Here is a 15,404-nt window from a genome sequence, read left to right on the forward strand (position 1 = left end):
TGCATGTAGAGTCAGCATTTCCCTCTATTTTACCAGTGTGCATCGCTCGTGATTGAGCGGTGTGGTATCTTTCCCTAAAATCTGATCGGGACATGTAAACCAAACTGAATGACTAAAGACCTGCAGGTCCTTTCACCTCCCTGTTTATCCTTTTTCCAGATTGCTGAAAAAAGGCATTTCTTTTGTTTATGTTGTCCAGGTGCCAGCGCAGCTCTTCGTGAAACACCATCGTGAAAATCAGCATGTAGTTAGAGCAGAAAGACTAAAGGACAGAACGAGTGATTCAGCTGCTAGTCAGTCTTCACCTGTGTCCCGTGGTTAAAATGCAATGAAGTCAAGAACTTCAGTTTTATATTTTCCAAAAATGATCTTTTGGATGTGCCCTCCATCACAACATTCTTCTTAGTGATCACTGTTTGTGAAATGAGGAAAAAACCCAGTGGCTTGCTGTTCCACCTAACTTCAGTGGGTTTTGTCATTACTCATGAAGCAAATATTTTGCTTTATTACCGAAGAATTAAATTGTACATTGCTTAGAAAATATTTCCTGCAGGTTCATCTTTCACTGGCTCAAAGGCACTTTGAAGAAGGCATTGTCTTATCACAGTAAGGCATCTTGGAAAGTCATTCAGTGAGCAAATTGCCAGATAATTGCATCGATCTGCTGTTGAGGAAAAATGCTGAAAATGAACTGTTCTTAATCATGATATCAAGGCATTGGTTCTGTTCTCTTAATTAGCATGCTGTGAAATAGGATTCTCTTTTTTTTTTTTTTTTAAGGAAGCAACTTAAGGTGATCTGATTGGCTTTTTATTTTTAGTTACTGCCTTTAGTGGGTTCTGTGAAAGAATCAAAGCTGTGTGCCTCTGTGTGTGAGAGGAAGAACAAAGTCTCCAGGATGTTGATGAATGAAAGTACTAAAGGTTTTTCCATAAGAGAAATGTTGAGGTATATCTCAGGTTTTTGTGTAGCTCTGCTGAAAGTTTTTTTTCTCTTTGCTTCAACACTGTTGTTCTCCTAAGCGCTGCCCCCTGGCACAGACAGCATGCGCTTTGCTGCTGGACCTCCTGTTAGCGGGAACGCATCTGTGTTAGCGTTCTGTTGTACATTTGCATCTTCTTTCGCTGACCTGGGCAGAGAAGGTGATGTCTGAGTGGGCAGAAGATGCAGAAAGACAAGGAGTTTGGCTCTTCTAGTGCAGTTTTAAAGCTTTTTTGGTGGTTTTGGTAACGGCTGGAAAGCTTCTATTCAGACATGAGGGCATTCATTTCATACGACGTTTATGACTTAATTTGCTCTTCTCTCAGAAATACACTTTCCTGCATAGGCTTTACTTGACCTGGGGACAGCAGGTCTCTTGGAAGTCAGTGTGTTTTGATTTTTTTATGTTGTTGGGGTTTACTCTTGTTTTGAAGTGCTTTTTTGCTGAGTGGTATTAACTTAATATTGACCTAAGTTTAGCTACCATCATTTTTGTTGATTATTAGACTTGGTGTTCTACTTTCCAGCAACTATTTTTCTTTTTTTTTTACATATCTTTATGTAGCTTTGTTCCGTGATAGGGCGAAAAACCTAAGACTGAAGTAGGTGCAAAACTGGTTGAAGCTTGGAAATGAGTTAACATCCCATTATTTTGTCTCATTTGTTTTTCAGTAACATGGCTATGGTTCTTTGGTGGCCTTTTAGGAAAGGTATGCAGTACACTTGAGTATGAAGAGAGAAAAACTGAGGATACAATTTCTTTCAAGAACTGCTCTGGTGCTATTTCTGATAAGGCTAAGATAAGTTTTATGAGACAGCTAACTTGCACAAATTGTACATTAATGACTTCAGCTGGAAAAGCAAATCCTAAGCACAAAATATGCATGCCGCAGGGCAGGCTTTTGTAGCTAATGCCTGATGTGATGGGAAAGGAATGGGTATGTTTCAGACACGGGCTGCAGAGCTGCTTGTAAATGTAGCTTGGTTCCATTTCACCCCGTCACTGCAGTATGCCAGATACAGGAGATATATATACTGGGATTTTATGCTGTTGAAAAGTGTGTGAGCTGGGGAGAAGCCCTTGGCACCCCAGCAGTGCCTGCTGCAGTTGAGGTCTCTGGGATAATCCTTACCACGCTGCAGGAGTGAGCGGTTCTGCCAGGCATATACTGCACTCAGAGAGCTATAAGAGCAAATTATCCTCATTTCTTCTCTTGATGGAAAGACGTTGACTTGAATCTAGCAAAATCGGAGCTACCCGTTATTGGTTTTGCAACTGCCAGAAAGATTTCTTGCCAGAAAATTGGTTCAGGTCCTCAATCTAATGAGGCTTCAAGTTATTTATGAGTCTTTCTGAGGCTTCATTAACTCGGGTTTATCTGCTGCCTTTCTGATTTTTCCACAATTAGCAATTGGTAATCTTGACTAAGAAAAAGACCTCACTGTTTTTATGTGAAATGCACAGTCCCACAGAGCGCATGAGTGAACTCTTACCTCTCCTCTTCCTACCCCCTACTCAAGATGAGTGTGAGTTGCACTGGCAGTTGGTGTGGCTTCCCAGAAAGTGATTTCTTTGCTTTTGGAACATATAATAGGCTCTAAATTAGCTTTGCCATCTCACAGAGTGCAACTCTTGGTTCTTTCAAATTCCTGTGAAAAAGACAGTCCTCCAGAGCCTGCTGAACTCCAAAAACAGAATATGGTAAAAATTACCCTGACTGGGAGATAAAAACCTGGTTACTTTTTCCAAAGGTACTGCTAGCCTGGGTTTGTGCTTCTTTTTCAAGCACAAAATTTCTATTTTTTTTTCCTTCTTGTGAGATGTTTCCCCATACACATGAAAAAATGAAGTAGCTGAGGATGGGATTTTGAATTTAATCTCATGCATAATAGGTTTCAGGAGCCCACTTTTGAGAGCAGGGGCACCTGAGCGATGCGAGTAGTGCATCAAAGGCAGCTGTTAACCAGGTTTAAAGAAGTCGAGACCCAGTTTCCCAAGCTGGGTTTTCCCATGCCAGGGCATGGAGTATGCTAACGGTGCACTTGTAGGAAAGAGGGGGGAAAATGCAGAAAAAAAAATTTCCTGTAACTTCCCCTTCCCTCCTTCCTCAGTATTTGTAAGCAGGGTGTGACGAGTCTGAGAACTGTATATTAAATATTTTGTTCACCTTTTCCACAAACAGATTTTCTCTTATTATTCCCTGGGATAGAAATACATGGCCAGGTTCTCAGTAGCTGCTCTGTTGGGGGGGGGGGGGGGGCAAGTGACTTCACTCTGTTGAAGCTTCAGCCACTCATGGATCAGCCTGAGCGTTTACTTTTCCAGTCACAGGAGGAAAATGTTGATGTTATAACATGGTCAGAGTCTCTCAGGTTATTCCATTGAATCTGTGGGATGAGCACTTATCACATGCTACAGCTGCAAGCAAAATATTCAGCAGTCAGGGTTTCCATCACCAGGGTGGGACTATACGAACAGACTTAATTTATGCTATAAAAAAGCTCACCGTTTTTATTTTGGCTGATATATTCTGAAAGACAAGTTTGTCAGACAGCAGCGTTCAACTGATCCGAAAAAATGGATCCCATGGGCCAGTGGCGTTTGTTCTTGGGCATCTCTGCATCAGTTGGAAAGCAGGTAAATAACAGGAAAATAAAAATGATGTTTGTATAATGCAGTTTAATGAAGTGTAGCTGTATTTCTAGGTGTGTGTCATCTTTGGGAGCACAGAGGGGACATACAGGGGATGTTGTGTGTCTCCTATGTTGTCATGCAGGGGTAGATCTGCCGGGGACACGGCTGGAGGGGCAGGGGGGCAGCAAGGGACTGGCAGGGATGGGAGACAGGACCGGAGTAGGGGAAACATGTCTAATGTGCAGGTCTTGCTTGAAATGTAATTCAACTAGTGGATAGACATTGAAGACTGAAAACGATTTAAAATTACTTTTAGTAGGTTGTCCATTGATTGATCTGAAATAATCTCTCCAGGAGTATTAAATAAAAAATAAAATTTTAGGGGGAGGACAGCAAAATATCAATTACTTGGGTGAAAAGAGAAATAGAAATATGGAAGAATGGAAATAGAATGTGAAGGGTGTCCTTCCTTAGTCTCTTGGGCCTATATATATTTTATTTTTTTTCCTTACCCTAAAATACACGTGTGTGCGTCTTGTCTCTATGAAGCTGGTACAATGGCTTGGGCTTAAATGAATGGGTGTGTATTTGTGGTTTGAGTGATTGTGGGTCCAGAACGTACACAGGATAGAAACCAAGATAATGTTCCCTGGACCAGGAAACACAGACAACTAGGAGGGTGTTTTAAGTGTTCGCTGCTTTGAAAGATTCCTTGTTTTGGAGAAATTAATTTGTTACTTAACGGTAACTGATTACTCAAAATATAAGCAGAAAATGCAAAACAAACAAAAGAAGTAAAAACCATAGTACCTGTGAATCTGTAAATTACGCTGGTGATTTCAGTGATGCTATTTTAAGCCTGTTTCATCAGAAAGGGTTATTAAAAGGAAGTAGGGTGTACTGGTTTAGTTTCATATCCTCTAGGGCTAAAAGCATCATATAAGTAATTTTAGGGTCTTTCTGTGTCTGACAGAAACTAAAATTAAGTGTTTATGTTTCTGTAGCCTGAGGCAGTCTGAGCTCATCTGAAAGGTTTATAGTTGTCTTATTAGGAAGTTACTGTTTAATTAGCTGTATCATACTGGCAGCATATTTTTAGTACATCAGAAGAAGTAATAGGAATGTACTGTGATGCATAATAATCTTGTCTTCATACTTGTAAAACTGCAGTTCTGGTAAAAATGTCACATTCTTTTCCATATGAAAATAAAATTCATCTTCTGAAATGGCCCTCAAGGCATACGGTATCTATGTGCAGGTGCTCCCTTGTTCTGCAGGTAAGTGGCAGTAGGGGTGTGTGTGTGTGAATTTCGGAATAACAAATTATTTGTGTAATATTCCCTGGTAAAAGCCTGAAAGCAGCCATGCACTGTGCAAGCATCAAAGTATGTACATACACACTGTGTCTGGGACCTCAGGACCCCTCAGTGTCCCCGTAATCCCTGGGTGGGGGACGGAGCCGTTCCTGGGAACCTCGTGATGCCTTGGCTTATGCCTCTGCTGCAGTGTGAAATGTGCTTTTCACCTGTCCTTGCATTCTCCCCGCAAACACACCCCTGCTTGTGTTTTATCCTCAATGTATAATGTGAAACAAGTGACCTAAACATCATGTAAGTGAATAACGCGATGCCAGGCTTGTCTGAAGTGCAGGGGAGTGTGTGTTTGTGCATCCTCCATGTGAGTCTGGGCTACCAGCAGGTTTCCCGTAAGCAGAAACAGATGGCTCGGGCAGCTGCAGAGCTCTTGCCAGCTTCCTTTTTTTCAGAGGATGCCGTAAAAAACACTGGGGGAGAAATGAAGTCCCTTTTTTGGGAGGGTGGTGTGCGGGTGGGAATCTGCCTTTTCAGAAAACAGCTGGTTTTATAACAGGAGGAATTTTCCTACCCCGTTACTTCAGCGGATGCTGCTGGTGCTTGGCACTGAAGGGGAGCAAGGGCAGGACATGAGCCTGCCAGACAGTGCCGGGCTGGGGGCTGTGCTCTTGCTGTTGTCTGCTGTTGTGGTTGTGAAAACAAAGCTCGCAGATATGGAATGAAGTGTCCTGTATAGACACTGGATTTTGTTCTTTTAAGTCAGCCTACTTCTTTACTTCCAAAAATAGAAATATATTTCTCTTTGATCTTAGGTCCAGGATACAGTCTCAGTCCAAAAAGTTATTCTCATGGTAACAAACCACATTTGACTGAGGGGTATTTTCCACCAAAAAAATATTTTTGGATGGAATAGGCCAGCATTGCTAAACACAATGGTCAAATCTACAACTTTTGTTATGCATTTCACTCTGAGGAGCTTCCAAATGGGACTGTCCTTTGTATTTTCTGCACATGGTGTCTTTGAGACAGCTGTCAAGGGCTGGTGGGAAAACACTCGGTCTTTTTTTATCCCAGTCCTCAAAGGAAAACATTCCTTTATGCAAAAATCCAACTTGCAGAATAAGGAAGAGAAATCCTTGCAAAATTATGTTTGTGAGCTATAACTAAATCTGCTGAAATGCCCTGAGCAGCACTCAAAATTTACTTGTGCTAAATATTTCCTAAGAGTATACTTCTATTTTATTGTGTTATTGTACTATTAATCATACTTCTATTCCTTAGTAAATATGTTCAAGAGTAACAATTCTTTTTAATACCATGTCTTGAAAAGAATTGATAAGGATATGAATGCTGACTGGCTGTGGATGTTAAGTGCTTTGCCAGGGATTTGAGATACATGTACATTTTATCAACAGCAATGCCATCAGGAATTCCAGTGATGATTTTAAAACACATGAAATAATAAAATATCAATTTATTCTGGAGAAAGTATGACAGTAAATGCATACTGTTGTTGACACCAGATGTCATTGGAAAGCAAATATTCTTTAGGTTGTTTATTTGTCAGCAACAGAAGTGATGACAGCAACCTATAGGAAAATCAATAGCTGGATTTTCCATCAGTCACTGCCTCTTGCCAAACTGCTATTCCTGAATGATACTGCTTCAAATTAGCATATGTTTGCACGCTTCTTTGTTAATTAACGTTGTTGATATTTGAGGGGGAAAAAAAGGGGGGGTGGGGGATTGCATATTAGTAGCGGATGGGACAAACAGCAACTACGAGAGTGAGGTCTGCTGCGCTGCTGACGGCTGCGTTGGGAGCATCAGTGTTTCCTGCCCCAGCACGATGCAGGCACGGGTATCCAGGCAGGGTTGCCTTCCTCAGTGTCATCGTCACTTGTGCTTTGGGGAGGAAGCCTCATCGCCTCTTGATTTATTTCTCATTGTATTTTCCCAGTTACGGTATATCTGCCAGTTCCTCTTCCTTCCCCCTGAGTGATGCTTTCAACCTTTTATTGCTTGAAATTTCCTGCTTGAAATTATCTGCTAATTAATCACTATGTTGCCATTTTTTGATTGAAGCCCAGCTCCTACCAAACTCTTTGTCTCCTTCCAAAACGAAAAAAAAAAAGAAGAAAAAAATTGAGACGTACTTAAGAGGACTTTATTCATGAATGAGCAATGGCAGACTGTAGTCTTTTGGCTCCATCTGCTAATGCTGCCATGGGGAGTTCTTGTACAGGCTGTAATTTCTCTTCCAACTCAAGCTGCAAACTGACTTTATACATCTGATGCAACGTACTGTTCATACCTGGTGAGGTCCCAGAGGAGCCACCAGTCTTTCTGCTGGTACCACAGTTGCCCAGTTTTCTATGCTGGATTTTACCTTCAGTGGGTCTTCCTGATTTTCCTTAAATACGTGCAGTTACAGCTGTATCTCAGAAATTGGCTGGCATCCATCTGCTCCCGTCCTCCTCCTCTTAGTCTTGTTTACCTGTAGTTGGAAGTGCATTTTTCTCTCTTCTTTCACCCACTCACTCCCTTCAAACCTCGTTTGAAACTAGTAAGACAGTCATTTACTGCACTAAGGGTCAGGCAAAAAGAGAAACTATAGCAAAAGGAAGGAAGAAGTGTCGTTAATTGCAGAAAACAAGTACTTCTTGAAGTTAATTGAGGTCTGAAAGAACCTATGCTGGACACATTAACATCAGTGAAACTGAATATGCTGTTTGGTAATTGCAGTGAGGGTAAGCAGCTCTCTAGATCCAGACTACTTCAGATATTTTTAGTTGTTCCTTTAGTCATCAGCTTCCACTTCTCTCTGTTCCAGGCACCGGTGGGAAAATGCCGCAGCCCTTTTCTCCAGAAGGGTCACGCTGTGCTGAGAAGACGGGATTTTTTTCACTTCTTTTTTGCATAGAGGGCAAACACAGGGTTTTGAGCTCTTTGAATTATTCTGGCTAATACTTACTCCCATCACAAAACTGTAATGTTTCTCAACTTTTCGAGGATTACTAGGCAAGTGTTAAGCAGGTCTGAGTTTGAGTTGAAATAACGAACCGTTGCTCATGATAAGCAGCTGAATATGTTCTCTAATTAATTATGTTCTGTCTGAACTACAACACTGGGCAGAACATGAAGCAGCAGACCTGGAAATGTGTCTCCATCTTCCAGCAGTCTGCTGGGTTTTGTACTGAATTGGGTAGCTAGCAAAAGTCCGAGCAATTTCCAGGGAACGATGGAATTGCTTTGAAATGACTTTTAACACTTGCCCTCACCCAGCCAAGCTTTTCATCCGAGAACGGCCTGCTTTATGGGTCTCCCAAGTGGTTCTGCGTTCTTGTGTATCTCTTAAATGCACTAAACCAAATGCAGTTGGATTATGGTGAAAAAGTATACAGTGAAAATGTATATAAAGGTTGTAAAACTCTTACTTAACTGTTTTGTTTCCAGAAAGATGTTCTGCTAATTCTTGAGGAGGCTTGTTAACTGGGGGCAGGGATATGGTGCTTTCCTGGAGATGGGGATGTTGAGATGTGAGCGTAGAGGGGAGTATCCAGGGGTTGCTGAGAGCATCCACAGATGTGAGGGATGGTTGGGTTGAACTTCTTCCTTTCCCTCTGTTGGTGGCCTAGGCTGTGCTCACATGATCACGTTGGCAGCGGTAAAAGCTATGGTGGTGGTGGTGGTCTGAGCAAATTGCTACAGTGAACTCTGCTCATGAGAAGAGTTTGATTCTAAAAGCAGTTGTATGCTACAGCTTTTTGTAACTCCTTAAATCTACAGGTTAAGGTGATGAAGAGGAAATTCAGTGTTTTAGCAGAAAGTCTTGGGAGTTTGGACTTTGATGGGGTCAACGTATCAGGGCTGGAGCTCTTCCTAGCTGAAGACTATGGCTCATCCACAGTACAACGATCTTTTCTGTTTTTAAAGAACTTGGCTGTTTTTCTCCATGTAAAATTTCTCAAAATAGTTTGAGGTTACTATACTGGTTAATAAAGCCACACTGACTGTAATAGAAATGATTGGGAGCAACCATCAGTCAGAGCTGAATTTGAACTGGGAGGGAGCAAAAAAGCGGCAGCAACAGGAACTCCCTGTTTCCCGTGTCGAGCTGCAGCAGTCACTGCGTTTGGTCAACTGCAGTCCAAGATCTGAGCAAACTTTACAGCTGGCAGGCACAGTTGGGATGGAAAGGGGAATGTCACGCACAGAACGATGCGTGTGGTGTGTTGAAATGGTGTAAACAAGGTCTGGAGGAAGCAGAACCTTCGTTTTCATTTGCTTTTAGTCTATGGGGTCAGAAAAGACCTTGATATTATAAATTAGGGAATAATTACTTTTCAGGTGGTTATTCACGACGATAATCTTCTACAATATTTGTGTCCTTCAGAAAAGCAACTGTATTATGGATGTGGTGTTCTTTGATGTGGACACCGACTAACTCAATCTGTGCACAACTGAAATACAAAATAAAAAAAAGAAAATACAGTTATTACAAGATAGCCAGGCTTCACTGTCTGGATTGGCAGTACTTGAACATATGTTTGCTGTCAGCTTGGCTTGCAGATGAAAACCTTAACGTTTCTAACACGGTGGCTCTTTGGGCTCTGTGTGTTAAGGGGGGGTGTAGCAGCCCCGAGAGCCTTGTCTGCGGGCAGGCTCGGCAGTGGCGTTCTTGTTTCAGTGCTGACGATTCCTTTTCCTTTAACTGCTTTAGTGTTTTCCCAGTAACACTTGTTATACCCCATGATTATCAGTGTATACTTACTTAGTAAGTTTATATATTATCATTTAATTATTTCTATTACTACTGTGTTACCAGGTTTGCTAGGCAGGCTGTTTAGTTGTCATTCTAAGGTGCAGAAGTCACTTTGCTCAGCAAGGTAAGGGGGGATTTATGCCGTAGCCCAGCTGGGCATCTGCTCACCCTGCTGATGGTGCTGGATGTGCAGGATAACCTACATACACAGTTCTAACCAGCTTCAGCTGAATTGCTTTGACCTCCTTTTTCTTTAACCGTGAGCAGCAAAAGGAAAGGAGGCAGCTTTTTTCTTGTTAATTTTTATTTTCGGTCTGTTAAGCCCCCTCATGTTTATATTTGAAGGGCATTACATGAAACAGTCTGGTTTGTTGTTATGTGGCAGATTGGTACAAGGGACATGTTGCTGCAAGGTGGTGTACATGCAAACCAGTTCATTAAGAATATATAATCAGGTTTAAAATAATTAGATATTCTCCCGATGACTCCACTGGTGGTGTGTGATTTCTCATGATTGTGAAAGGAAGAGAACAAAATGAAAATCACATCTTGTTGGGGGCTTTTTGTTTTGTGGGGTTATTTTTGACTTGTAAATCTCCAAGTATGTCTTGGCACACAATTGTTTTAAGTTTGGCATCAGGAATTGTTGGAGAAGCTAGCACTTACTCTGACTTTCCTTAATTTAATAAAATATTTTCTATTGAAAAGGTATGACTCTGGGATGTAAACTGGTTTGCACTTTATTTTAATTTTGGAGTTTAATAGTCTAAAAGAGGAATGATTTGTAAATATTGGAAATATTTAATTAAAAATTGTAAATATTTGGACATGTATATGTATGTATATACAGACCACAGATCTCAACACAGTTGTGCTTGCAGGATGAGAAGAGGCCATTGCAGCCTCATTATTTGTTGTCCCCCATAGATCCATCTTCTGCCCGGCACTAGCTCCTTCAGGAAATGACAGACCTTGTGCTCGGGGACGGGGGGCTGTTGCAGAAGGGGTGCAGCCCTCTCCTCTGTAGAAGCAAGCCTCTGCCGGGATGCTGTGGAGGTTTGCCCCAGTGGTAATGTGTAACCTGCAGTTCCTGCTCTCACCAGATACCCTTTGAAGAGTGGATAAGCCTGTCAGTAAATCAGACCGTGGTCTGCTCATCTCTTTTTCATGGGGGATAGATAGAGCATGTTTTGAGAGTGCCAGCCTCTGCTTTAGTCTTCCAGAAGCAAAGACAAGTATAGCAGCCAGCTCTGTGGCAGGTGAACTAGACAATCGTGGTAGGTCCCTTCCAGCTGGGGTATTTTGTTCTGTTTCCCCAGAGTAAAACACTGTGGGTGATGGGACTTTGCACCTTTGCCTGAATTTATGAGTTGCAGCCTGTTGTCCTACGTGGGACCTTAGTAATGGCATGGTCCGAAGTCTTACCTTTTCTGAAAGAAGAAAACGTGCTGCTCAGGGTGTGTCGAAAGCAAGCCTGGGTGGAGGTTAATGTGATGTGACTAGTATGAATAAATGCATCTCTTGTTCTGATGCAGCAGTAGCTTGGCTGGAATAAATGGAGAATGTTCTCAAGTCAATATTTTAGTACGTCCAAGTTGTGCACAACAGGAGCGATGCAGATGTTGACTTGTTGGTAGGAAACTAGAGGGTAAGAATCTCTTTAGCAGTTCGGGGAAGTTTTCCCACTTGGAGTCTGCAGGAAGCTGCTGGAGAGACCCCTCCAGTTAGCCCAGCTGCAGGGTCAGAGGTTCCTGCTGGGCGGCACTTCCCCTGCCACTTCACGTGTTGGCTCCTGGCAGCACCCCTAACACCAGCTGGCTGTAGCTCTGTCATCCTGCCCCCACCGCCCCAGCAGAAGGCAGTGGGTCGCTTTGACGTGGAGTGGACAGGCCTATGTGAGGGAGCTTCAGCCTGCAGCCACAGGGCTCCTCTCCCCAGCTTGTACCGTGACCAGGTGGGAAGCTACAGAAAGCCATAGAAGCTATACTGCAACATCACCATGGCAACCAGCGAAAATAAGCGACCCTTCTGGAAAAAAAACAAAACAAAACAAGATTTCAAATTTTATTGCATCCAAGAATTAATCAGTGTCTGATTGCAGCGCTAGCACATCCATGTTTCAAAGTTTCTTGTCAACAAAACCAAATGGTGATGGATATTTATCTAACGCTCAGGGGAGAGTACTTGCAAGCCTGTCCCGTTGCTTCAAGAAAAAGAAATGGGATTAAGCCAAACAATCTAGAAGAAATACTGCATTGATTACATTTATAAAGCTACCAAGTGCAAGATTAAAAATAAAAAAAAAATCTGTTACTGTCATCAATTGGATGAGTGTAGCCCCCATGAAAAAATCAGAACACCTTCATCCTGTAAGTGAATGTTAAAGTCTAGGTTTTGGGGTTTATTTTAAGACATTTGAAGAAGTAGCCATGTATCCAGTCATTTTCTGAATGCAAGAACCCTGTTTTTAACATAGGAATCCTTTACCAGTCCTCAAGATACCGGTTTGCTCTAGTTCTTTATGCATAAGTCTCTGAAATTGTTGGGGTTTGGGGTTTTGGGGGGTTTCTTTGGTTTTTGATATTTTTTTAATCAGGAAGTTACTAAATTATTTAAACTGTTTCACAAAACTCAGAACCGTGTAAATAAAAATGGGGAGTTTGATAATTACAAGAGCAGTGTGCTGTTGAGTCAGAGCTTATTTTGCATAGAATTACCATTTCATGTCCTCTTTAGCTAAGAAACTGAACTGTGTAGGAAAATACCATATGATATTACATATGGCATTTTAATAACACGTATTTTACATAGCTTCTGCTTAGCCTAACCGATAAATGTGAAATGTAAAATTTCAAGATGTCTTACCATTTCCAATGGAAAGTCAAGTTCACTTGGCAAGCTAGACCGTGCTGCTTTTTTTTTTTAAAAAAAATTATTTTATTTTATTTTTTTTCTTTGAGCAGAGGAGTGAGTCTTGTGCCTCTGGGGGACTGTTGCCCTGTGGTTATTTGTCCATCAGCTCACCTTCAGCCAGGGTGCCGTGCCGTGCCTGCCAGCAGCGGGGCTGTGCTGGGTGACCTCCTTCCTTCTCCTCCTCCTCTAATCGCAGTTAGTGACAGCTTCTTCTGAAACACGAGTTCAGGTGAAGATTAGGGATCCTTTCATGTTATTTCTGGCTCCTGCATTTTAACTGTTGATCTGTGTTGATGAGAGAGGGGAGAAAGACGCAGACTAGATGAGAGCCTGCAGCCAGCAAATGGAGAAGGCATAGGAGACTGGGGTGAGATCTGAAGACACTACTCTGCTTGGATTTCTGTGTGTCTGTTATAAATGAAGGCTGTAGGTGTTTTAACAGGTAAGAGTTGATTTTTGTTCTAGCTCATGACGTTGGTGTGGGGAAATACATGAATCTCCCAATACTTCTATGCACTGGTCTGAATGGTTGGAGTCTTGGGTTTATCTTCTGGCTTTACATAAGGTACTTGTATGGATGTAGGCTTTTAAACTAAAACATACATTTGTAGGTACTTAAAGGCACTCAGAGTTGCCTGGTGAAACTTGCCAAAGTATTGAGGTACCAGACTTCAGATCTAAGATACAGGATATTTACCCTTCCACAAGTACCTTTATACCAAATTTGAAGACTTGATGTGGTGTCTCACACCTATGATATTTAGAAGTAAATATGAACTGTTTTTAAATTATAGCTATGGATACTGTGAATTTATTTATGCTTTTGTCTAGAAACATTAGACCTTGAGGGAACTTGCTGAAATATTTTTAGCCTTCTGCATAATTTGGGAAGTACTACTTCTACTGTAGTGTATAAAATGAGTTTCCAAGATGTACTGTGAATTCAAGAAGATAACGAGCAATCATTACTCAGAAAAACATACTCACTTTTTTTTCATAAGTGTAATCTTAGCATTAGGTTATTTTCAAGAAAAATATTTTGGTCTGTTAAATCTGCCTTTCCTAAGGTGGAGAAGTTGAAGCTGGTGATAAAGACCTGACCTCTACCCCTTTATTCCCATTATTAACATTTGAAGCCTGTGATGGTTTTCCTCTGTTTGTTTATGCATGGGAAAAAAAAATGACAGTGGGATTGATCAGCTCCATATGCTGTTTCCTTCCCGAGAAAGTAGATGGTTGGTTTTTTTTCTGAATGTGTAGATAGGACAAGTATTGGATATGTATCGTGTTGATTATTCAAACCTGTTATTTTTAAAAAACCATCGTAGCCACTGTGATATAAGAACCAGGGATTAAGTTGTCTTCATTGTAAAGTAAACAGTCACTTAAAATATTGACAATTAAAGAATATTTAAAAACACAGATTTGAGAGTTCTCAAGTTTCATAAAACAGTGATTAGACTGAATGATACGTAATTTGTACTCATGCTTAGCTGCAGAGATGCAGCCTTGGATATTACTTGGGCAAGTAATACCCAAGTAAACAAAACCTTTTCATTTTTTTTAATCAAAAGTCATTACGGTTGAACCCTGCCCAGCATTCCCATTTGTAGTCCAGTATAGTTCTGTGTCATTCAGAGATGGAGAAGAATCTCTGGCCATGCTTCTAAAAAAAAAAAAAAAAAAACACAAAAAAACAACAACCCCCCCCAAAAAACCCAACGTTATTCAATGATTACTGTAATCTTAGGTTGTACTGCATTTGAACAAGCAAGTCTTCAAGGACACTTTACAAGTACGGTAGTGGTAGATGTTAGGCTTTGGTCGAGCGTTTGAAGTTATATTTTATTCAAAGAACTGTTCCCAAGTTAACATCAAAACAGTACAATTTCTGGTGATCTTGAACATTTCTGAGATTGCTCTGTGAATTTGCAGTTGAGTCCTCAGAATTATTCTAGATAACCACATTACTGATGAGACTATATAAAATACATGTCTAAAACAGCCCCAAAGAAGACTTAAAGGTAATTCTAATGCTTTTGGCTTGAATTTGAACAGCTTTGCTGGGTTTGCATGAAGAATTTCAATAAATATGTATTGGCTCTATTAGCTTAAGTGGTTAGAAGAACACAGTGATGGGAATGGATCATAATCCTTTGGTTAACAAGAATGGAATAGGGAAGTATTATAGGCTTACTGCAGCCGTTGTCAGGAGTATATGCTATTAGGCTGCTTTCCACAATGTGATATAGTCTTTCCCCTAAGTCGATGTATGTGTTGCATATAGGGAAACCCTATTTTTTGGGTATATCTAAGTGCATTCCAGCAGGTGCATTCAAAAGTTCTGCACAGCTGCCGTTTTCCTGAAGTTATTCACAATTAAAATAATGTAATTAAGTAATTTAAATATGGTCATAATGAAAATAATTTTTGTACCCTATGTTTACTCTCCAGTTGTGACTTTAGCGTGGGCTGCAGAGCTATTCTGCAGTGCAAATGAGTAGTAATAATGAGTAGTAATGTCTTTCCTGTTCAGACTACCTGCAGATAGCCACATACATTTGCCTTCCTTGAAAAGCAACATGCTGCCTGTATCAAAATTTTTTGTCCTCATTTAAAACGTAATCTTTTACCTTTTCCCCAGCCTTATTTGGTGCCTTGCTTTTCTCATACGTATGATGCGGCCTTATTACTGAATCAAAATTGTCGTACTTCCAGATAAACAATGTATTTCATGTTGATTAAAAGGAATTAAAGATTATAGGTGTATAAAATAAAAATCCTGAAAATGTCTTAG

The 15,404-nt window shown here is 40.9% G+C and overlaps 1 protein-coding gene across 3 annotated transcripts in view; it reads left to right on the plus strand.

Annotated features, from left to right (window-relative positions):
- The window catches only part of PTPRE (protein tyrosine phosphatase receptor type E), a 109,019-nt gene that overhangs the window by 27,683 nt on the left and 65,932 nt on the right, over window positions 1–15,404 (plus strand). Inside the window, exon 1 of one of the 3 annotated variants that reach the window (XM_040606246.1) lies at window positions 3,493–3,619. The exons of the other annotated variants lie outside the window; for them this stretch is intronic. The gene's annotated coding sequence lies outside the window, so the exon portion shown is untranslated. Of the gene's footprint in view, window positions 1–3,492; window positions 3,620–15,404 lie in introns of those variants that run through there. 3 annotated transcript variants of the gene reach the window in all.

Source organism: Falco naumanni, chromosome 9, assembly GCF_017639655.2.
Source record: "Falco naumanni isolate bFalNau1 chromosome 9, bFalNau1.pat, whole genome shotgun sequence".
NCBI classification, from domain to species: domain Eukaryota; kingdom Metazoa; phylum Chordata; class Aves; order Falconiformes; family Falconidae; genus Falco; species Falco naumanni.